The following is a 23,469-nucleotide window of genomic DNA, read 5'->3' on the forward strand; positions in this document are numbered from 1 at the left end:
AAAAGCTTTTAATTATCGTTGGGCCCCCGCCTTTAAACACAAGTCACTTCCCAATCCTTGATCACCGTTCGATCCAAATCTCCTAGATCCAACGACTATCAGACATATTGCGCAGGCCTTTCGGTCAGACAATAACACATGATATGACCTATTTCCCAAATAGTGTTGATGCTACGTGTCAAATGACTAGTGGAATTGCACGGCCCTCCCTCAATACCAATCACCTCCCAAAAGCAGTGCGATAGAGTCCTTTTACCACCCCCGCTTCCCACTCTCCGCATATGATAAACTATCCACTCTTCATTCAAAGCTTACCCGCTAATATCAACCGTTTACCCGTTTAAACACAAAAACCCCAGTTTTTCTCGTTTTCACCTGATTGTGCAGTAAAACACTATGTAACCCACCTGCGCCACCTGAAGCCTTTGTTAACTGTTTGAGCATGGTTTACCTCCTGAAAAGCATTCTGGACTCACTCCAGAGACCTTTCAAGCTCAAATGAAACCTTTTCGACCTCCCCTGCAAGCCAAGCTTTCTTAACAGTTTGTTTTGTTTTACAGGTGATCAGAAGACCACAGCCTTGGATAAACAGTCTTAATACTAGTCATAAGACTTGTTTACTCCAATATTGTTATGAAATCTATTCAAAGAGAGATGGAAGATAAAACATACAGCAAAAGGACATGTAGAGGGAAATAAGAAGTTAAAACAATTTACTATTGAAACAGACAATAAAAACCTAAACTACACATTGAAGGAAAAAGGACATAGTAAAGAACAGTCAAAGTGTATCAGGATTAAAGAGTATCATATTGAAGACCAAGTCAAGTAAATCAGCTAGCATGAAGATAAACAATAGGGAAGACAGTTACAAAGAAAATTCATGTCAAAGTGAAGACAGATGAAAAAAAACAACAGTAAAAGTAGAAAGTAAACAGTAAAAAGTGAAACTAAACATGAAGGCATTAAGGGTTAAACAAATATGAAAACACTTTCACCAGCTACAATGAAGTTTATAGAAAGTAAAAGTGAAAATCAATTGAAAGAAATTCAAGGTTAAAAGATGAAGTCAGAGCAGAAATGGTACATTCTTCAGAAATTTCCTGTTTAAGTCATAGGTTTGTAGAAACTATTGTGGCCAATCCAAGAAGTATTTCGAGAAACTGGAGGAGGTTTTTGTTCCTAACAGGCTAATTTACAAAAACCTATCTCAATTGTTACACAGGTATTACGAAAAGGGGGATAAGTTCATGTCTTCAAAGCTTATTTTTCAGTTTGTGCAAAGTCCTGTTTTTGACATCGTTTGAAGAGAATATTGTGAACAGTTGGAGCTTAATTTTGGGAAGCTGAGAGACATTTGTCTCAAAGGTATTCTTATCTACAAAAACCTCTTTCATGTTTTACATATCTATCACAGATTTAGATATACAAGTGTATCATTGGACCCTAAGTTTGTAGAATTTATGGGGTAGAATGCACAAAGGAAGGATTGAGTTAGTCACTGGGATGCCTCATTATCAACTAAGAGTTTATGTCAAATTCGACTTTCTATTCTTTTTCACCATAAATCCATAGAAATAGTGCCAAATAGATTCACTAGTTTTGAATGTCCTTTATTTAAGTTCTATTAATGTAAACAGTTGGAGATATTTGTGAAACTAATCTTGATATTTTTTCAAGATATTTCAGTTTACAATTAGTATAAATACTTCTTCATTTGAAGTATTTTAGGGTGGATTATACAACATTTCTATAGACATTTTCTTCTGGAATTGAAGTGCTATTGTACCAACATTTGTATGGCTTGCTGGATCAAGGAAAAAAGCTACAGCAATTTACAAGATACTTGTGTCAAACAGAAATCAAATAAGTATTCTATATCTCTTGTGTTTTACTGTTTCCCTTATGTTTATTAGTAATCATATGTGTTTTCATAAAATCTGAATGATAAATGAAATAATTATATTTCAGAAGTTTCTTTGCCGCAATCTGTTTTAAAATGTTTATCTTTCTTAATATTTTCTTCTAGAATATCGTAGTTAGGGAATTCTTAAATGCTCCCTTGCTTTCATAGTTCATCACAGTGACCCATTTAACAAAGAATACTTAATTGCTCCTTGTTAATGAGTACCCTCTATTCTGCATATTAAACCTGGTTAAATGATTCTTCATTGCCCTTTCTCCCTATTTATTACCATTTCATCCATCCATCTGAACTTGGCATTTGCCTTTTGTTTTACTACCTTTCCTGGTGAGTTTTCCCTTTGGTGATTGATCTGATCCAGTTTAGCCATCACTCTATTGGCTCCATAGCCCAATGGCTTGAAGGCCTTGCTCTATCCATTTGTTCCCAGAATTCCACCACCCAACCAAAAATCCCTTAAAAGAATTCATAACTAGAATAATATCCCATAAAATAAAGCTAAATCATAAAGAGAGAGCCCTCTCTGAGTACAAATTGGCTAGATTCTGCACTTAAAAGATTGGTTTGTGGTTAAATTGAAAATTTCTTTCTTTAACCTTGAGAAAATTTTGAGTGATAATATTGTGGTGCCCATACTGGGGAGTACTAACATTTTCTTCAGAATTGTTTTGCAGGTTTAGATCTGATCTATGATGGTGGATAGCGATCAGACACACAAAGGTTAAAATCATCCACCTGGTGATTCCAAATCAATCTCACAATCAAGACTCCACTGGAGAAATGAACATGAAAGAATTGTGTGACAAGATCAGGAATTTAACTTGGATTATTATCCAATACATTATGTTCTTTCTCATTGATAAAGTTTTTCAGTGTATATTGTATTTGAGAGAAGCTTTTAGATTGATTTTTTATTATTTCCCTTTGAAAAATGTAGATATAAAATCTCCTTACACATTTGAGCAACATCCTTCTAATTCTTATGAATATCATTTTCAATTGAGGAGAATAAAAAAATTAAGACTAATCCTACAATCCCTATACATATTCCAGTACCTCATAAAGTTCTTGATAGATATAAACCACTCATTTTACCTCCTACACTCCATGCTTTCCATAATGATTATCCTAAGCACCTCCCTAGGTTTGATGAAGAGAATGGTATCATTGACCAAAAACATATTCAAGCTTTTGAAGATTATCTTAACTTATTTGAAGTAGATGAAGAGGATGTCAGTATTAGGGTTTTTGCTCTTTCTTTGCAAGACAAATTCAAGAGTTGGTTCAAAACCTTGCCTGAGGCAGGCATCTCAAATCTCGAGCAGTTTCCCAAACTCTTGAGAGATGGATAATTAAAGTCAATCTTCTTGTGATCATAGACGAATATAATTAGTTAAAAAGACATCCAGATGAAACAATACAATAATTTTCAGACAAATTTAATCAAGCCTATTATTCAATACCATTAAATATAAGACCTCCCCCTGGTTTAGCTCTTTTGCATTACCCAAGAGCATTTGATTCAGAGATAGAATTTCATCTAAGAGAAAGAAACCCCTCAACAATGGAAGAGATGTAGAACATGGCAGTAGATGTAGAAGTTAATCTGCAAATTAGAAGAGAAAAGTTGAAAGTAGAAAAAGAGGAAAAACTCGACATTTTGATAAAGAAAATAGAGGAAATGATTCATAAAATCACAATGAAAGTTGAACTTTTTGTTCAAAATAACCATGACACATTTGTTTCACAAAAAGAAGAGGTTGACATCCATGAACAAATCCCTATTAATTCCAACTACCATAAATCTGAAGATAGAGTTATAGAACCATATGTGGAGAAGCAATCTGCTGATCTAATATGTATATTTGGTGACATTAATTCTTATGATGATGTGCCTAAGCTTGATCACTATAATAATGATTATGTTTCTCAAATCCAAATCAACCTTGCAGAGGAAGATAATTTGAGGAATAAGGAAGTGCAGGTTCAACAGCTTGAAAATAGTGATAAGCCTGTTCAACTATGAGAATGAGGAGGAATGTGCAAAATTTTTTGAAATAAGTGAAGGAAATTTACCATTTTTTTTTTGCTTTGTTTGAGTTTATCAGAGATAACTATCATGCAATTGGAAATCAAATGTCAACAAGTTTTGATATTATCTATCTAGAGGGTAATAAAATTCTTGTTCAAGACTTCTCATATCTAGATTTGCAGCGCCAAGATGCCATCGAATGTCAGGTTGCAGAAGAAGACTTGGAAGGTAGAACATATGACCAAATGATCTAAGATGATTCCCTACCTCTATGTTTTGAATCATTTCAATTTTTAAAGGAAATGTGGTATAAAATCTTTAAAGAAAAGGAGGAGAAGCTTGTAGAAATCTATGAAGTTCGATTTGAACCTATATGTAATAAGTTGCAACAATCCTTCAAAGTTCTTTATGTTCCAATAGCTGATAGGTTGAATGATGAATGCAATCAGAATTTTTCTCCATTAACAGACTACGAGAGTCAAAATAAAGATGATAATAGTTTGACCATACAGACATTACAATCAATAGAAATATCATCACAAAGCTCATCTGAAAGTTTGCACGGTGTTAAAGATGAAGGTATTATTTCATTTTCATGGCATGCAGACCATACACAACAGATGTACAATTGTTTGAATCAGTTCAAGAATAATGTATATATCTGACAAGATCCTTTTATACAGTTTCTAGATTTACCAATGGAGATCAGGAATTTCCTTATCTTCTCAAAGGTTAACAAAGCTATATTTGATTTTAAGATCTCAATTTTAACCACCAACAAGCACAGGAAACAAAAGTCACCAATGTATATGATGCTTGAGTGGTTGCATTGGTTGTTTCATTTTACCTAACCAGTAGTTAGAAAGCTGATTAGAGTAAGTAGGTAAGATTTTAGTTTGAATAAATTCAATTTTCAGCAGAAAGTATATGTTAGATCAGATTTCAGTTTGCAGAAAAGGCTACAATTTTAGTTCAATATTTTCAGTCAAAATATTATACAACAAAGCATATGCATGTGTGGGATTGGCCCAATGGATTAGGCTACTAGTCGACGGTGTTCTTGACATTTCACAAGGAAATGTCGTCCCCAAGTGGAGCCACTGTTAGGTTCCTATACCGATAGGTGTCATAATTTATGATTGGCTAATTTTAACTCTGTAATATGTACATACCTTTGCTTTCTGCAAATGTTTTCCATACATGTAAAAAGTAAAAAAATTTAAAAATGTAAAGAGGCTATGTCCTAAAATAAAAATCAAAGGACAAAAAGAGTAAAGAAAAGGTCAAAAAAATGAAAGAAAATGAACCCGTAAGAAAAAAGGAAAAAGACCATTAAAGTGTGCAAGTCCAAATGCCACTGCTATTTTAATTTTTGTATAATAAATATTGTGTGCAACTTGTCACTTATGCCACAATCCATGAGTAGTCAAACAGTTTAAGCTTCACTAGTTCATATTTTCAATTTCATGTTTTAAAGATAGGCAATAAAAATCTGACCAAACTATTTAATCTTGGAAGATAAGTAGATAAGTAGAGGACATAAAAGGAGCTCAACAGTTTAATCTGAGCCCTTGGATGTAATAAGGTTAAACTTAGTTAGGATCCTCATTGTAAAAGAAAAGAAAGTTTGATAAGGGTTTTCTAGTTTAAGTGCACCCTAATAAAGAAGTAAAAATGATAGGATAAGTAGGTAGGGTAAGTAGATGGATGGTTGCAAAATAATGTGTGATAAATGGTTAAGTTAAAAGCTTAAATCTTTTTCTTTCATCACTTGGACAAAGCATGGATGACAATGAAGATAGTAAATCAGGAATTCAAAGTCAAACTAATTAACTTCCTTACTCATTTTTCCCCAAATGTTTGCTAAATTCCCCTAAGTACTGAAAGAAACCTACCCAAATTAAAGGGGCTCATTGCATTTCTCTGACTTCTGGAAGGACCAAACCCTCGGCCCAATAATTTATAATGCCTAAGTGCTTAAGCCCTTTCATCAATATTCACCCCCTTTATAATTCACTCATCCCCCCAAATACAATTAGCCTAAGTTATAATGTTATACGATGAATGCACTTTCGGAAACATTTACTTAGCGCATTTCATATTTCAAAGTCATATTAACTTTTAACTTGTATTATTATCTAATTCTAGAAAAGAATTACCTCTTACCCATATTATTGTTGATAAATCTCAATAAACTATATATCCTGCCCCTGGTTACGAAATAGCCTTAATAACATTCATAAATAGGATTAATTAGTCAATCTATGATTAATTAAGAACCCCAACCCCTGCCATGCTAATAAAAGGATTAATTAATCCTCACGATTAATTAATAACTTCAAGCAATCACATCACCTTCGATGTAATTAAAAGCTTTTAATTATCGTTTGGCCCCCGCCTTTAAACACCAGTGATTTCCCAATCCGCGATCACCATTCGATCTAGATCTACCATATCCAATGGCTATCACACATATCGCGCGAGCCTTTCGGTTGGACGATAATGCGCGATATGAGCGGTTTCCCAAATAGTGATGATGCTACGTGTCAAATGACTAGTGGAATCGCACGACCCTCCCTCAATACCACTCGCCTCCCAAAAGTGGTGCGATAGAGTTTGCTTACCACACCCACTTCCCACTCTCCGCATATGACAAATTATCCACTGTTCATTCAAAGCTTACCCGCCAATATCAACCGTTTACTTGTTTAAACACAAAAACCCCAGTTTTTCTCCTTTTCACATGATTGTGCAGTAAAACCCTATGTAACCCATTTGCGCCACCTGAAGCCTCTGTTAACCAATTCAAGCATGGTTTAACTCCTGAAAAGCATTCTGGACTCACTCCAGAGACCTTTCAAGCTCAAATGAAACCTTTTCGACCTCCCCTGCAAGCCAAGCTTTCTTAACAGTTTGTTTTGTTTTATAGGTGATCAGAAGACCATAGCCTTGGATAAACAGTCTTAGTTCTAGTCATAAGACCTGTTTACTCAAATATTGTTATCAAATATATTCAAAGAGAGATGGAAGATAAAACATACAGTAAAAGGACAAGCAAAGGGAAATATGAAATTAAAACGATTTACTGTTGAAACAGACAGTAAAATCCTAAACTACACATTGAAGGTAATAGGAAACAGTAAAGAAAACTGAAAGGGTATCAGGATTAAAGTGTATCATATTGAATACTAAGTCAAGTAAATCAGCTAGCATGAAGATAAACAACAGGGAAGACAATTACAAAGCAAATTCATGTCAAAGTGAAGACAGATGAAAAAACAGATCAGTAAAAGTAAAAAGTGAAAGTAAACGTGAAGGCGTTAAGGGTTAAACAAAGATGAAGACACTCTCACCTGCTACATTGAAGTCTATCCAAAGTAAAAGTGAAAAACAATTGAAAGAAATTCAAGGTTAAAATATGAAGTCAGAGCAGAAATGGTACATCCTTTAGAAATTTCCTGTTTAAGTCATAGGTTTGCAGAAAGTATTGTGGCCAATCCAAGAAGTATTTCGAGAAACTAGAGGAGGTTTTTGTTCCTAACAGGCTAATTTACAAAAACCTATCTCACTTGTTACACAGATATTACCAAAATTTAGATAAGTTTATGTCTTCACAGCTTATTTTTCAGTTTGTGAAAAGTCTTGTTTTTGACATCTTTTTGAAGAGAATATTGTTAATAGTTGGAGCTGAATTTTTGGAAACTGAGAGAGGTTTATCTCAAAGCCATTCCTGTCTAAAAAAAAATCTTTCACTTTTTACATATCTATCACATATTGAGATATAAAATTGTATCATTGGAACCTAAGTTTGTAGAATTTCTAGGGTAGAATGCACAAAGGAAGGATGCAGTTAGTCACTGGGATGCCTCATCATCAACTAAGAGTTGCTATCAAATTCGAATTTCTCTTCTTTGTCACCATAAATCCATAGAAATAGTGCCAAATAGATTCATTAGTTTTGAATATCCTTTATTTAAGTTCTATTAATGTAAACAGTTGGAGATATTTGTGAAACTAATCTTGATATTTTTTCAAGATATTTCAGCTTACAATTATTATAAATACTTATTCATTTGAAGTATTTTAGGGTGGATTCTACAACATTTCTATAGACATTTTCTTCTGGAATTGAAGTGCTATTGTACCAACATTTGTATGGCTTGCTGGATGAAGGAATAGATCTACGACAATTTACAGGATACTTGTGTCAAACAGAAATCAAAGAAGTATTCTATATCTCTTGTGTTTTACTATTTCCCTTATGTTTATTAGTAATCATACGTGTTTTCATGAAATCTAAATGATAAATGAAATAGTTATATTTCAGAAGTTTCTTTGCCGCAATCTGTTTTAAAAGGTTTATCTTTCTTAATGTTTTCTTCTAGATTATCGTAGTTAGGGAATTCTTAAATGCTTCCTTGCTTTCAAAGTTCATCACAGTGACCCATTTAACAAAGAACACTAATTGCTTCTTGTTAATGAGTACCCTCTATTCTGCATATTAAACCCGGTTAAACGATTCTTCATTGCCCTTTCTCCTTGTTTATTACAATTTCATCCATCCATCTGAACTTGGCATTTGCCTTTTGTTTTACTACCTTGCCCTGTGAGTTTTCCCTTTGGTGATTGATCTGATCCAGTTTAGCCATCACTCTATTGACTCCATAGCCCAATGGCTTGAAGGCCTTGCTCTGTCCATTTGTTCCCAGAATTCCACCACCCAACCAAAAATCCCTTAAAAGCATTCATAACTAGCCTAATATCCCATAAAACAAAGCTAAATCATAAAGAGAGAGCCCTCTCTGAGTACAAATTGGCTAGATTCTGCACTTAAAAGATTAGTTTGTGGTTACCTCGAAAATTTCTTTCTTTAGCCTTGAGAAAATTCTGAGTGATAACATAGTGGTGACCATACTAGGGAGAACTAACATTTTCTTCATAATTGTTTTGTAGGTTTAGATCTGATCTATGACGGTGGATAGTGATCAGACACACAAAGGTTAAAATCATCCACCTGGTGACTCCAAATTAATTTCACAGTCAAGACTCCACTAGAGAAATGAACCTGAAAGAACTGTGTCACAAGATCATGCTTTTAACTTGGATTGTTATCCAATACATTATGTTCTTTCTCATTGATAAAGTTTTTTAATGTATATTTTATTTTAGAGAAGATTTTAGATTAATTTTTTATTATTTCCCTTTGAAAAATGTACAAATAAAATATCCTTAAACATTTGAGCAGCATCCTTCTAATTCTTATGAAGATCATTTTCCAATTGAGGAGAATAAAAAAATTAAGACTAATCGTACAATCCCTGTACATATTCCAGTACCTCATAAAGTTCCTGATAGATATAAACCACTCATTTTACCTCCTATGCTCCATGCTTTCCCTAATGATTATCCTAAGCACCTCCCTAGGCTTGATGAAGAGAATGGTATCATTACCCAAAAACATATTCAAGATTTTGAAGATTATCTTAACTTATTTGAAGTAGATGAAGAGGATGTCAGTATTAGGATTTTTTCTCTTTCTTTGCAAGATGAAGTCAAGAGTTGGTTCAAAACCCTGCCTGAGGCAAGCATCTCAAATCTCGAGCAGTTTCTCAAACTCTTGATAGATGGATAATTAAAGTCAATCTTCTTGCGATCATAGAAGAATATAATCAGTTAAAAAGACAGCCAGATGAAACAATACAATAATTTTTAGACAAATTTAATCAAGCCTATTATTCAATACCATTAAATATAAGAACTCCCGCTGGTTCATCTCATTTACATTACCCAAGAGCATTTGATTCAGAGATAGAATTTCATCTAAGAGAAAGAAACCCCTCAACAATGGAAGAGATGCAGAACATGGCAGTAGATGTAGAAGTTAATCTGCAAATTAGAAGAGAAAAGTTGAAAGTAGAAAAAGAGGAAAAAATTGACATTTTGATAAAGAAAATAGAGGAAATGATTCATAAGATCACAATGAAAGTTGAAATTTTTGTTCAAAATAACCATTACACATTTGTTTCACAAAAAGAAGAGGTTGAAATCCATGAACAATTCCTTGTTAATTCCAACTACCATAAATGTGAAGATAGAGTTATCGAACCATATGTGGAGAAGCAATCTCCTAATATAATATGTATATTTTGTGACATTAATTCTTATGATGATGTCCCTAAGCTTGATCACTATAATAATGATTATGGTTCTTGAATCCAAATTAACCTTGTAGAGGAATCAGAAGCTAATTCAAGGAATAAGTGCAGGTTCAGCAACTTGAAAATAGTGATTAGCTTGTTCATTTCAGCTATGAGAATGAGGAGGGAAGTGCAAAAAATTTTGAAATCAGTCAAGGAACTTTACCATTTTGTTTTGCTTTGTTTGAGTTTATCAGAGATAACTATCATGCAATTAGAAATCAAATGTCAACAAGTTTTGATATTAACTATCTAGAGGGTAATAAAATCCTTGTTCAAGACTTCTCATATCTAGATTTGCAGCCCCAAAATGCCATTGAATGTCGGGTTGTAGAAGAAGAATTGGAAGCTAGAACATATGAACAAATGATCAAAGATGATTCCCTGCCTATATGTTTTGAATCATCTCATTTTTTAAACTGGAAATGTAGTATAAAATTTTTAAAGAAAAGGAGGAGCAGCTTGTAGAAATCTACGAAGTTCCATTTGAACCTATATGTAATAGGTTATAACAATCCTTGCAAGTTCTTTATGTTCCAATAGTTGATAGGTTGAATGATGAATGCAATCAAAAATTTTCTCCATTAACAGATTATGAGAATCAAAATCAAGATGATAATAGTTTCACCATACAAACACTACAATCAGTAGAAATATCATCAGAAAGCTCATCTAAAAGTTTGTAGGGTGTTAAAGATGAAGGTATTATTTCAGTTTCATGGCATGCAAGCCATACACAACAGATTTACAATTGTTTCAATCAGTTCAAGAATAGTGTATATATCTTACAAAATCCTTTTGCACAGTTTCTATATTTAACAATGGAGATCAGGAATTTCCTTATCTTCTCAAAGGTTAACAAATCTATATTTGACTTTAAGATCTCAATTTTAACCACCAACAAGCACAAGCAACAAAAGTCACCAATGTATATGAGGCTTGAGTGGTTGCATTGGTTGTTTCATTTTACCTAACCAGCAGTTAGAAAGCTCATTAGAGTAAGTAGGTATGATTTCAGTTTGAATAAATTCAATTCTCAGCAGTAAGTGTATGTTAGATCAGATTTTAGTTTGCAGAAATGGCTACAATTTCAATTCAATATTTTCAGTCAAAATATTATAAACAGAGCATATGCATGTGTGGTATTGGCCCTATGGATTAGGCTACTAGTCAACGGTGTTCTTGACATTTCACAAGGAAATTCCATCCCCAAGTGGAGCCACTGTTAGGTTCCTATACCAATAGGTGTCGTAATTTATGATTGGCTGATTTTAACTATGTAATATGTACATACCTTTGCTTTCTGCAAATTTTTTCCATAGTTGTAAAAAATAAAGAAATTTAAAAATGTAAAGAGGGTATGTCCTAAAAGAAAAATCAAAGGACAAAAAGAGTAAAGAAAAGGTCAAAAAAATGAAAGAAAATGAACCCCAAAGAAAAAAAGAATAAGAAATGCCACTACTATTTTACTTTTTGTATAATAAAGATTGTGTGCAACTTGTCAACTATGCCATAATCCATGAGTAGTCAAACAGTTTAAGCTTGACTAATTCATATTTTCAATTTCATGTTTTAGAGACAGAGAATAAAAATCTGACCAAATTATTTAATCTTGGAAGATAGGTATATAGGTAGAGTAAATAAAAGGAGTTCAACAGTTTAATCTGAGCCCTTGGATGTAATAAGGTTAGACTTAGTTAGGATCCTCATTGTAAAAGAAAAGAAAGTTTGATAAGGGTTTTCCAGTTTAAGTGCACCCTAATAAAGAAGTAAAAATGATAGGATAAGTAGGTAGGGTAAGTAGATGCATGGTTGCAAGATAATGTGTGATAAATGGTTAAGTTAAAAGCTTAAATCTTTTTCTTTCATCACTTGGACAAAGCATGGATGGCAATGAAGATAGTACATTAGGAACTCAAAGTCAAACTAACTAACTTCCTTACTCATTTTTCCCGAAATTTTTGCTAAATTCCCCTAAGTACTCAAAGGAACCTAGCCAAATTAAAGGGGCTCAAAGCATTTCTTTGACTTCTGGATGGCCCGGACCCTCGACCGAATAATTTATAATGCCTAAGTGCTTAATCCCCTTCATCAATATTCACCCCCCTTCATAATTCACTCATCCCCTTCAAAAGCTTTTCCTAAGTAAAATCACTATTTTACTTAGGAATGTTAAAATATTCTTTATACAGAACCGCTCAAATACAATTAGCCTAACTTATAATGTTATACGATGAATGCACTTTCAGAAACATTTACTTAGCGCATTTCATATTTCAAAGTCATATTAACTTTTAACTTGTATTATTATCTAATTCTCGACAAGAATTACCCCTTACCCGTATTATTGTTAATAAATCCAAATAAACTATATATCCTGCCCCTGGTTACAAAATAACCTTAATAACACTCATAAATGGGATTAATTAGTCAATATGTGATTAATTAAGAACCCCGACCCCCACCATGCTAATAAAATAATTAATTAATCCTCACGATTAATTACTAACTTCAACCAATCACATCGCCTTCGATGTAGTTAAAAGCTTTTAATTACCGTCGGGCCCCCGCCTTTAAGCACCAGTCATTTTCCAATTTCCGATCACCATTCAATCCAGATCTCCCAGATCCAATGGCTATCACAAATATCGCGCGGGCCTCTCGGTTGGACAATAACGTGTGATGTGAGCGGCTTCCAAAATAGTGTCGATGCTACGTGTCAAATGACTAGTGTAATCGCGCGGCCCTCCCTCAATACCACTCGCCTCCCACTAGTGGTGCAATAGAGTTTGCTTACCACCCCAACTTCCCACTCTTTGCATATGAAAAATTATCCACTGTTCATTCAAATTTTACACGGCAATATCAATTGTTTACTCATTTAAACACAAAAACCCCAGTTTTGCTCGTTTTCACCTGATTGTGTAGTAAAACCCTATGTAACCCATCTGCGCCACCTGAAGCCTCTGTTAACCAATTCGAGCATGGCTTACCTCCTGAAAAGCATTATGGACTCACTCTACAGGCCTTTCAAGATCAAATGAAACATTTTCGACCTCCCCTGCAAGCCAATGCTTTCTTAACAATTTGTTTTGTTTTACAGGTGATCAGAATACCACAGCCTTGGATAAATAGTCTTAATACTAGTCATATGACCTGTTTACTAAAATATTGTTATCAAATCTATTCAAAAAGATATGGAAGATAAAACATACAGTAAAAAGACAAGTAGAGGGAAATATGAAATTAAAACGATTTACTGTTGAAACAAACAGTAAAATCCTAAACTACATATTGAAGGTAAAAGGACACAGTAAAGAACAGTCAAAGTGTATCAGGATTAAAGAGTATCATATTGAAGACCATTTCAAGTAAATCAGCTAGCATGAAGATAAACAACAGGGAAGACAGTTACAAAGCAAATTCATGTCAAAGTGAAGACAAATGAAAAAACAGAGCAGTAAAAGTAAAAAGTGAAAGTAAACATGAAGGCAATAAGGGTTAAACAATGATGAAAACATTTTAACCTACTACAATGAAGTTTATCCAAAGTAAATGTGAAAAACAATTGAAATAAATTCAAGGTTAAAAGATGAAGTCAGAGCAGAAATGGTACATCCTTCAGAAATTTCCTGTTTAAGTCATAGGTTTGCAGAAACTATTGTGGCCAATCCAAGAACTATTTCGAGAAATTGGAGGTTTTTGTTTCTAACAGGCTAATTTACAAAAACCTATCTCACTTGTTACACAGGTATTACCACAATGGAGATAAGTGTATGTCTTCACAACTTATTTTTCAGTTTTTGCAAAGTCCTGTTTTTAACGTCTTTTTCAAGAGAATATTGTGAACAGTTGGAGCCGAATTTTGGGGAACTAAGAGAGGTTTATCTCAAAGCCATCCTTATCTAAAAAAACCTCTTTCACGTTTTACATTTATATCACATATTGAGATATACAAGTGTATCATTGGACCCTAAGTTTATAGAATTTCTAGGGTAGAATGCACAAAGGAAGGATGCAGTTAGTGACTGGGATGCCTCATCATCAACTAAGAGTTGCTATCAAATTCAACTTTCTCTTCTTTGTCACCATAAATCGACAAAAAGAGTACCAAATAGATTCATTAGTTTTGAATGTCCTTTATTTAAGTTCTATTAATGTAAACAGTTGGAGATATTTGTGAAACTAATATTGATATTTTATCAAAATATTTTAGTTTACAATGAGTATAAATACTTCATCTGAAGTATTTTAGGGTGGATTCTACAAAATTTATATAGACATTTTCTTCTGGAATTGAAGTTCTATTGTACCAACATTTGTATGGCTTGCTGGATCAAGGAATAAAGCTATGACAATTTACAGGATACTTGTGTCAAACAGAAATCAAATAAGTATTCTATATCTCTTGTGTTTTACTGTTTCCCTTATGTTTATTAGTAATCATATGTGTTTTCATGAAATCTCAATGATAAATGAAATAATTATATTTCAAAAGTTGCTTTACCACAATCTGTTTTAAAAGGTTTATCTTTCCTAATGTTTTCTTATAAACTATCATAGTTAGGGAATTCTTAAATGCTCCCTTTCTTTCATAGTTCATCACAGTGACCCATTTAACAAAGAACACTTAATTGCTCCTTGTTAATGAGTACCCTCTATTCTGCATATTAAATCCAGTTAAAGGATTCTTCATTGCCCTTTCTCCATGTTTATTACCATTTCACCCATCCATCTGAACTTGGCATTTGCCTTTTGTTTTACTGCCTTGCCCTGTGAGATTTCCCTTTGGTGATTGATCTGATCCAGTTTAGCCATCACTCTATTGACTCCATATCCCAATGGCTTGAAGGCCTTGCTCTGTCCATTTGTTCCCAAAATTCCACCACCCAACCAAAAATCCCTTAAAAGCATTCATAACTAGCCTAATATCCCATAAAACAAAGCTAAATCATAAAGAGAGAGCCCTCTCTGAGTACAGATTGGCTAGATTCTGTACTTAAAAGATTGGTTTGTGGTTACCTTGGAAATTTCTTTCTTTAACCTTGAGAAAATTATGAGTGATAACATAGTAGTGACCATACTGGGGAGAACTAACATTTTCTTCAGAATTATTTTACAGGTTTAGATCTGATCTATGACGGTGGATAGTGATCAGACACACAAAGGTTAAAATCATCCACCTGGTGACTCCAAATCAATTTCACAATCAAGACTCCACTAGAGAAATCAACCTGAAAGAACTGTGTGACAAGATCAGGCTTTTAACTTGGATTGTTATCCAATACATTATGTTCTTTCTCATTGATAAAGTTTTTCAATGTATATTGTATTTTAGAGAAGATTTTAGATTAAATTTTTATTATTTCCCTTTGAAAAATGTACATATAAAATCTCCTTACACATCTGAGCAGCATCCTTCTAATTCTTATGAAGATCATTTTCCAATTGAGGAGAATAAAAAAAATAAGACTAATCGTACAATCCTTGTACATATTCCAGTACCTCATAAAGTTCCTGATAGATATAAACCACTCATTTTACCTCCTACACTGCATGCTTTCCCTAATGATTATCCTAAGCACCTCCCTAGGTTTGATGGAGAGAATGATATGATTGAGCAAAAACATATTCAAGCTTTTGAAGATTATCTTAACTTATTTGAAGTAGATGAAGAGGATGTTAGTATTAGGATTTTTTCTCTTTCTTTGCAAGACACAATCAAGAGTTGGTTCAAAACCCTGCCTGAGGCAAGCATCTCAAATCTCGAGCAGTTTCTCAAACTCTTCCTTGATAGATGGATAATTAAAGTCAACATTCTTGTGATCATAGAAGAATATAATCAGTTAAAAAGACAACCAGATGAAACAATACAACAATTTTCAGACAGATTTAATCAAGCCTATTATTCAATACCATTAAATATAAGACCTCCCCCTGGTTCAGATCTTTTGCATTACCGAAGAGAATTTGCTTCAGAAATAGAATTTCATCTAAGAGAAAGAAACCCCTCAACAATGGAACAGATGTAGAACATGGCAGTAGATGTAGAATCTAATCTTCAAATTAGAAGAGAAAAGTTGAAAGTAGAAAAAGAGGAAAAACTCGACATTTTGATAAAGAAAATAGAGGAAATGAATCTTAAGATCACAATGAAAGTTGAATTTTTTGTTCAAAATAACCATGACACATTTGTTTCACAAAAAGAAGAGGTTGACATCCATGAACAAATCCTTGTTAATTCCAACTATCATAATTCTAAAGATAGAGTTATAGAACCATATGTGGAGAAGCAATCTGCTAATCTAATATGTAAATTTGGTGACATTAATTCTTATGATGATGTGCCTAAGCTTGATCACTATAATAATGATTATGTTTCTCAAATCCAAATTAGCTTTGCAGAGGAATCTGAAGCTAATTTGAGGAATAAGGAATTTCAGGTTCAGCAGCTTGAAAATAGTAATCAGCTTGTTCATTTCAGCTATGAGAATGATGAGGAAAGTGTAGAAAATTTTGAAATCAGTGAAGGAAATTTACCGTTTTGTTTTTCCTTTTTTGAGTTTATCAGAGATAACTATCATGCAATTAGAAATCAAATGTCAACAAGTTTTGATATTAACTATCTAGAGGGCAATAAAATCCTTGTTTAAGACTTCTCATATCTAGATTTGCAGCCCCAAAATGTCATTGAATGTCAGGTTGCAGAAGAAGACTTGGAAGCTGGAACATATGATCAAATGATCCAAGATGATTCCTTACCTCTATGTTTTGAATCATTTCAATTTTTAAAGGAAATGTGGTATAAAATTTTTAAATAAAATGAGGAGCAGCTTGTAGAAATCTATGAAGTTCCGTTTGAACCTATATGTAATAAGTTGCAGCAATCCTTCCAAGTTCTTTATGTTCCAATAACTGATAGGTTGAATGATGAATGAAATCAAAATTTTTCTCCATTAACAAACTATGAGAGTCAAAATCAAGATGATAATAGTTTAACCATACAGACACTACAATCAGTAGAAATATCATCACAAAGCTCATTTGAAATTCTGCAAGGTGTTAAAGATGAAGGTATTATTTTAGTTTCATGGCATGCAGGCCATACACAACAAATGTACAATTGTTTGAATCAATTCAAGAATAGTGTATATATCTTACACGATCCTTTTGTACAATTTCTAGATTTAACAATGGAGATCAGGAATTTCCTCATCTTCTCAAAGGTTAACAAAGATATATTTGATTTAAGATCTCAATTTTAACCACCAACAAGCACAGGCAACAAAAGTCACCTATGTATATGATGCTTGAGTGGTTGCATTGGTTGTTTCATTTTACCTAACTAGCAGTCAGAAAGCTGATTAGAGTAAGTAGGTAAGATTTCAGTTTGAATAAATTCAATTCTCAGCAGCAAGTATATGTTAGATCAGATTTCAGTTTGCAGAGAAGGCTACAATTTCAGTTCAAGATTTTCAGCCAAAATATTATACAACAAAGCATATGCATGTGTAGGATTGGCCCAATGGATCAGGCTACTAGTCGACAGTGTTCTTGACATTTCACAAGGAAATGCCATCCCCAAGCTGAGCCACTGTTATGTTCCTATAGCAATAGGTGTCATAATTTATGATTGGAGGATTTTAACTCTGTAATATGTACATACCTTTGCTTTTTGCAAATGTTTTTCATACTTGTAAAAAATAAAAAATAAAAAAAAAATGTAAAGAGGGTATGTTCTAAAAGAAAAATCAAAGGAAAAAAAGAGTAAAGAAAAGGTTAAAAAAATGAAAGAAAATTAACCCCAAAGAAAAAAGGAAAAATACCATGAAAGTGTGCAAGTCCAAATGCCACTGCTCTTTTTCTTTTTGTATAATAAATATTGTATGCAACTTGTCACCTATGCCACAATCCATGAGTAGTGAAACAGTTTAAGCTTGACTAGTTCATATTTTCAATTTCATGTTTTAGAGATAGAGAATAAAAATCAGACCAAACTATTTAATCTTGGAAGATAAGTAGATAGGTAGAGTAAATAAAATGAGCTAAATAGTTTAATCTGAGCCCTTGGATGTAATAAGGTTAGACTTAGTTAGGATCCTCATTGTAAAAGAAAAGAAAGTTTGATAAGGGTTTGCCAGTTTAAGTGCACCCTAATAAAGAAGTAAAAATGATAGGATAAGTAGGTAGGGTAAGTAGATGGATGGTTGCAAAATAATTTGCGATAAATGGTTAAGTTAAAATCTTAAATCTTTTGCTTTCATCACTTGGAAAAAGCATGGATGAAAATGAAGACAGTACATCAAGAACTCAAAGTCAAACTAATTAACTTCCTTACTCATTTTTCCCCAAATTTTTACTAAATTCCCCTAAGTACTAAAAGGCACCTACCCAAATTAAAGGGGCTCAGAGCATTTCTCTGACTTCTAGAGGGACCAGACCCTTGGCCCAATAATTTATAATGCCTAAGTGCTTAAGCCCCTTCATCAATATTCACCCCCCTTCATAATTCACTCATCCCCTTCAAATGCTTTTCCTAAGTAAAATCACTATTTTACTTAGGAATATTAAAATATTCTTTATATAGAACCCCCCAAATACAATTAGCCTAAGTTATAATGTTATATGATGAATGCACTTTCGAAAACATTTACTTAGCGCATTTCATATTTCAAAGTCATATTAACTTTTAACTTGTATTATTATTTAATTCCTGAAAAGAATTACACCTTACCGTATTATTGTTAATAAGTCCCAATAAACTATATATCCCACCCTCAGTTACGAAGTAACCTTAATAACACTCATAAATGAGATTAATTAGTCAATCCATGATTAATTAAGAAACCTGACCCCCACCATGCTAATAAAAGAATTAATTAATCCTCACGATTAATTAATAACTTCAACTAATCACATCGCCCCCAATGTAATTAAAAACTTTTAATTACCGTCAGGCCACCGCCTTTAAACACCAGTCACTTCCCAATCCCAAATCACTGTTCGATCCAGATCTCCCAGATCCAACGGCTATCGCACATATCGTGTAGGCCTTTTGGTCAGATGATAACAGGTGATATGAGTGGTTTCCCAAATAGTGCCGATGCTATGTGTCAAATTACTAGTGGAATTGCACGACCCTCCCTCAATACCACTCGCCTCCAAAAATATGTGCGATATAGTCCACTTACCACCCCCACTTCCCACTCTCCACATATGACAAATTGTCCACTTTTCATTCAAATCTTACTCGCCAATATCAACCATTTACCCGTTTAAACACAAAATCCCCAGTTTTGCTCGTTCTCACCTAATTATGCAGTAAAACCCTATGTAACCCATTTGTGCCACCTAAAGCCTTTGTTAACCGATTCGAGCATGGTTTACCTCCTAAAAAGCATTCTGGACTCACTCCATAGAACTTTCAAGATCAAATGAAACCTTTTCGACCTCCCTTAGAAGCCAATGCTTTCTTAATAGTTTTTTTTGTTTTATAGGTGATTAGAAGACCACAGCCTTGGATAAACAGTCTTAATAATAGTCATAAGACCTGTTTACTCCAAGATTGTTATAAAATCTATTCAAATAGAGATGGAAGATAAAACATACAGTAAAAAGACAAGCATAGATAAATATGAAATTAAAAGGATTTACTATTGAAACAAACAGTAAAAACCTAAACTACATGGTGGGCTCCAGTATTGTAGCAATAATGCTACAACTCCTGGAGCTTCCTATCTCTAATTTTATCAACTCGGTAGTTCGTACAAACTTGGAAGCGACGGTGTTGTATGCACAAGTACTAGCTCTTGTCGCAGCTGTCACTTGGTCAGTTGGCACAAGTCCGCTAGGGCTCAAGCCAACTTCTATATTCTCTCAGAAGAAGCTTGCTAAATGATGGACAAAAGCTATCTCAAAGAAAACTAATCTACTTGGCAAAAATGAACTGAAAGCCAACCAAAGCATGGAAACCCTAGTAAACCCTAATTTTACCAGCTAATCTAACTAATGCGAAAATGAAGATGCAAACTTATGAGAAAAGGTGCCACCACTTCTATGATGATCAAATGCATGTGTCTATACTGCCTTTAACTAGAGAAAACATCTTTTTGTATTTTGGACTAATTTATGAGAATTGTCATGCAAGAGCTCTTAACTAGTTTTCCACTGTGCAGGAATGAATCACAGGATGAAAATGCTTTGAGGGAGGTTTGGAAGGTTCAGGAAGGGTCTAAGGGATCCCTGGCATTCTTTCAGAGAGTTCCACAAGGTCTGGATGCTATGCAACCGAGGTTATGGACTTCTACAGGAAGTCTGCAGGGGCTTCTACAGGAAGTCTCGGGATTTCTACAGGAAGGTCTGTGGTTGGAGTTTTGGGTGATGGAGGAGTGGAGGAAGTGTATGGGTGAATAGGTAGGATGGAAATGAGGTGGTAATAGCTCAGCAACAGTGAGGTGAGGAGATGAGGGTGAGTGTAGAGGCAGATTTGTCTTAGAGGAAATAGAGGGAAGGGAAGGCAAAAAACAGGGGATATGAGCAGTGGGGTAGTTGAGGAACAAAGGGCTTCGTTGGAGGATGGATAGTTGGTCTGGGCACGGTTCGGGAAGGTAGGAGAACGATGGAGTAGCGTTGCATGGTGGAAATGAGACAAATCATCCAAATCCTGCAAGTAAAAGTTATTAACTTATGCCAACAGCTTATTTAAACCAATGAACAGCAATGTATTCGTGAAGGAAACTGATATATGGTACTGAAGTAATGAAGCATTCCAAGAAATTGACATTCATGGACACTTCTATCAATCACCAAGACTGCGTTCAAGAGAGCATTAACATGTAAGCAAACGTTTTTGAATGGGCAGCACAATCTGCGATCCCTGCCTCTAGAAAGAGGTGGATCATGAGCATACAGTCAGCCTATTCTTTTTTAACTGTTATTCACTCTAATCTACTCAGCCTACTTCCAAACAACTACAGCAATTCTAACTGATAAAACCAATCTGTTTAACTTCTACAGGAAATCCAAATCAGCAATTGTTTAACCACTACAGGAAATCTAAATCAGCAGCTATACTCGAATGCATGTAAAGGAAAATGGAAACGAAATGCTAAAGGAACAATATTGATACAAAGGAAGGAGGCCTGAGCTCTCAGGTTGGGCCCAACCCCGAGAGCTTTAGGCTCCTTTAAAAACTTAGAATTTGATCCAAAACTGCTTGCTTTTATTCATAATCAAAAGTCTAATGTCATGCCAAAACTGGCTTACAAAGAGAAAAAACCAAATTGACTAACTAGCTAACCTAAAAATGACTAACTGAAATGAGGTCTTAAGCCCTCTTATTTATACAATTTGAGGACCCAACAGTCCTCCTAAAATTTAGGGACTTGGCTGCCCAAGACTTGGAGTTAACAACAGTCCTACTTGACTTGCTTGGCTGCCCTTGTGCTGATTGATTCGGTGGCCCTTGAACTCCGAGCTGATGGTGGAGAATTCGAGGTAAGGGCCCATAAATGAAGGGGACACCTTCCTACAAATCTTCTAGCTTGCTCTCCCACGAATTTGGCTGCCAAGTGCTCATTAAGACCTTCAATTTTGTCTCCAAGTTGACCAAAAAGGCTACACAAAGCACCCATTAGACTTGTTGGCATAATGACTAACCAAATTCACTCTATTAACATAAAAATAATCAAAAACATGCAATAAACAAATGAGAATGGTGGACTAAGCCAAATTAGGAGGTTGAATGAGCCCAAATATTTGTCCATTTTTGGGGCTCATCATCACCCCCCTACTGAAAGTGTTGCTCATCCTCTGAGCAACCAAATCTCTCCCCTTGTCTTTGATGGCCCTGGTGACTTCCTTGGCTAGCATCTTGGACGATTTCTCCTTTGGCTTCCCGCTTTTCAAACTTTCCTGTAGAAACTGTTCGCTGGCTTCCTGTAGAAACAGTCTCTGTCTTCCTGTAGAAACAGTCTGCTAGCTTCCTGTAGAAACAGTCTACTAGCTTCCTGTAGAACCAATTTCACTGATTTTACTTGCTTGGCTGGGGGTGCCTTCTCCTTGAACTGTGCTGCCTGAAAGCTGACGAATCCAACACAAATGGCAAGTCTAATGTATTATAAAAGCACACACGTACAATGAACTGCCCGAGAATAGATATTGCATGCCAAAGTTGGATGGGAAAAAGTGTTTCCAGGCCTTTAAATCACTGTTTTTCCATTGGTTAACCTTGATTCACGTTTCTGTTCCTGACATGACAATACTTTCCGACTGCGGCAGCTTTCTTTCCTTCATAAAATGCTTACTGCAATAGCAAATATGGGAATAATAACAGATTTGTATCCCAAAGCCAACCCAAATATAACATTAGTTGCTGCTCCAGTCCTGCATGAATCGGCAACATCTTGGATAGGGTTGTAAGCATTACTAGTGTAGTACTCAGTGACAAAACCAATAACAAGGCTAGACCACAAACCAATAGCACCACAGAAGAAAAGCTCCCAGTTCTTTACAACCTTCTGGGCACCAAAATTGAAGATAGTGAAGGATGAAGGCAATGCAACTAGGCTTACAGCAGCAATGCCAATAGTCATCACTACTGTGGAGATAATAAGTTGCTTTTTCAATGCAGGCTCAATTTCCTTCACAGCCTTGATCTCAAATATGTTAGTTGCAAACAGAGTTGTGATTAAGCAAGCAATGATACCCATTGAACTAATAAGAAAGGGATAACACATGGCAGTAAGATCATGAGAGTTTCCAAATGACGATATGGATGCAACAACCAGAGCTGCACAGGAAGATTCAGCATAGGACCCAAATAGATCTGATCCCATACCAGCGATATCTCCAACATTGTCACCAACATTATCAGCAATGACAGCTGGGTTGCGTGGATCGTCTTCAGGAATGTTCCTCTCAACCTTGCCAACAAGATCAGCACCTACATCTGCTGCTTTGGTGTAAATACCACCACCTACGCTGCCAAACAGAGCCATGGAAGAACCGCCAAGACCATATTTGAAGATGTTGAAATAAGTTTTGCTAACCATTTCATATATTTTTCTCCAAGATGTTCTGCTAATTTTCGTTTATCTCCATCTGAATTCGAATACACTTCGAGTGAATCATGTTGCAAGTGCAAGTTGACCAACAGCTGAGCGCTCAGATTTCTGCGTGATTTTTGGAGTGAGGTGGCAGAGACATGTGTTGGCCATGCAGACAGTTAGGCTATCGTGAACTGCATGTTCTACTTATGAACCGTATGTTTTCTTCTTGATCCGCTGCACTGGAGTTCAAGCAGCTGACACTAACTG

General features: G+C 34.7%; 1 pseudogene; it reads right to left on the reverse strand.

The window, feature by feature from the left end:
• Positions 1 to 22,443: 22,443 nt before the first annotated feature.
• LOC149227229 (pyrophosphate-energized vacuolar membrane proton pump 1 pseudogene) lies at positions 22,444 to 23,205 on the reverse strand (annotated as a pseudogene).
• Positions 23,206 to 23,469: the final 264 nt, after the last annotated feature.

The sequence above is a fragment of the Pinus tabuliformis genome, chromosome J, assembly GCF_031772625.1.
Source record: "Pinus tabuliformis cultivar Carrire ecotype Pingquan chromosome J, CPIR1, whole genome shotgun sequence".
NCBI lineage: Eukaryota > Viridiplantae > Streptophyta > Pinopsida > Pinales > Pinaceae > Pinus > Pinus tabuliformis.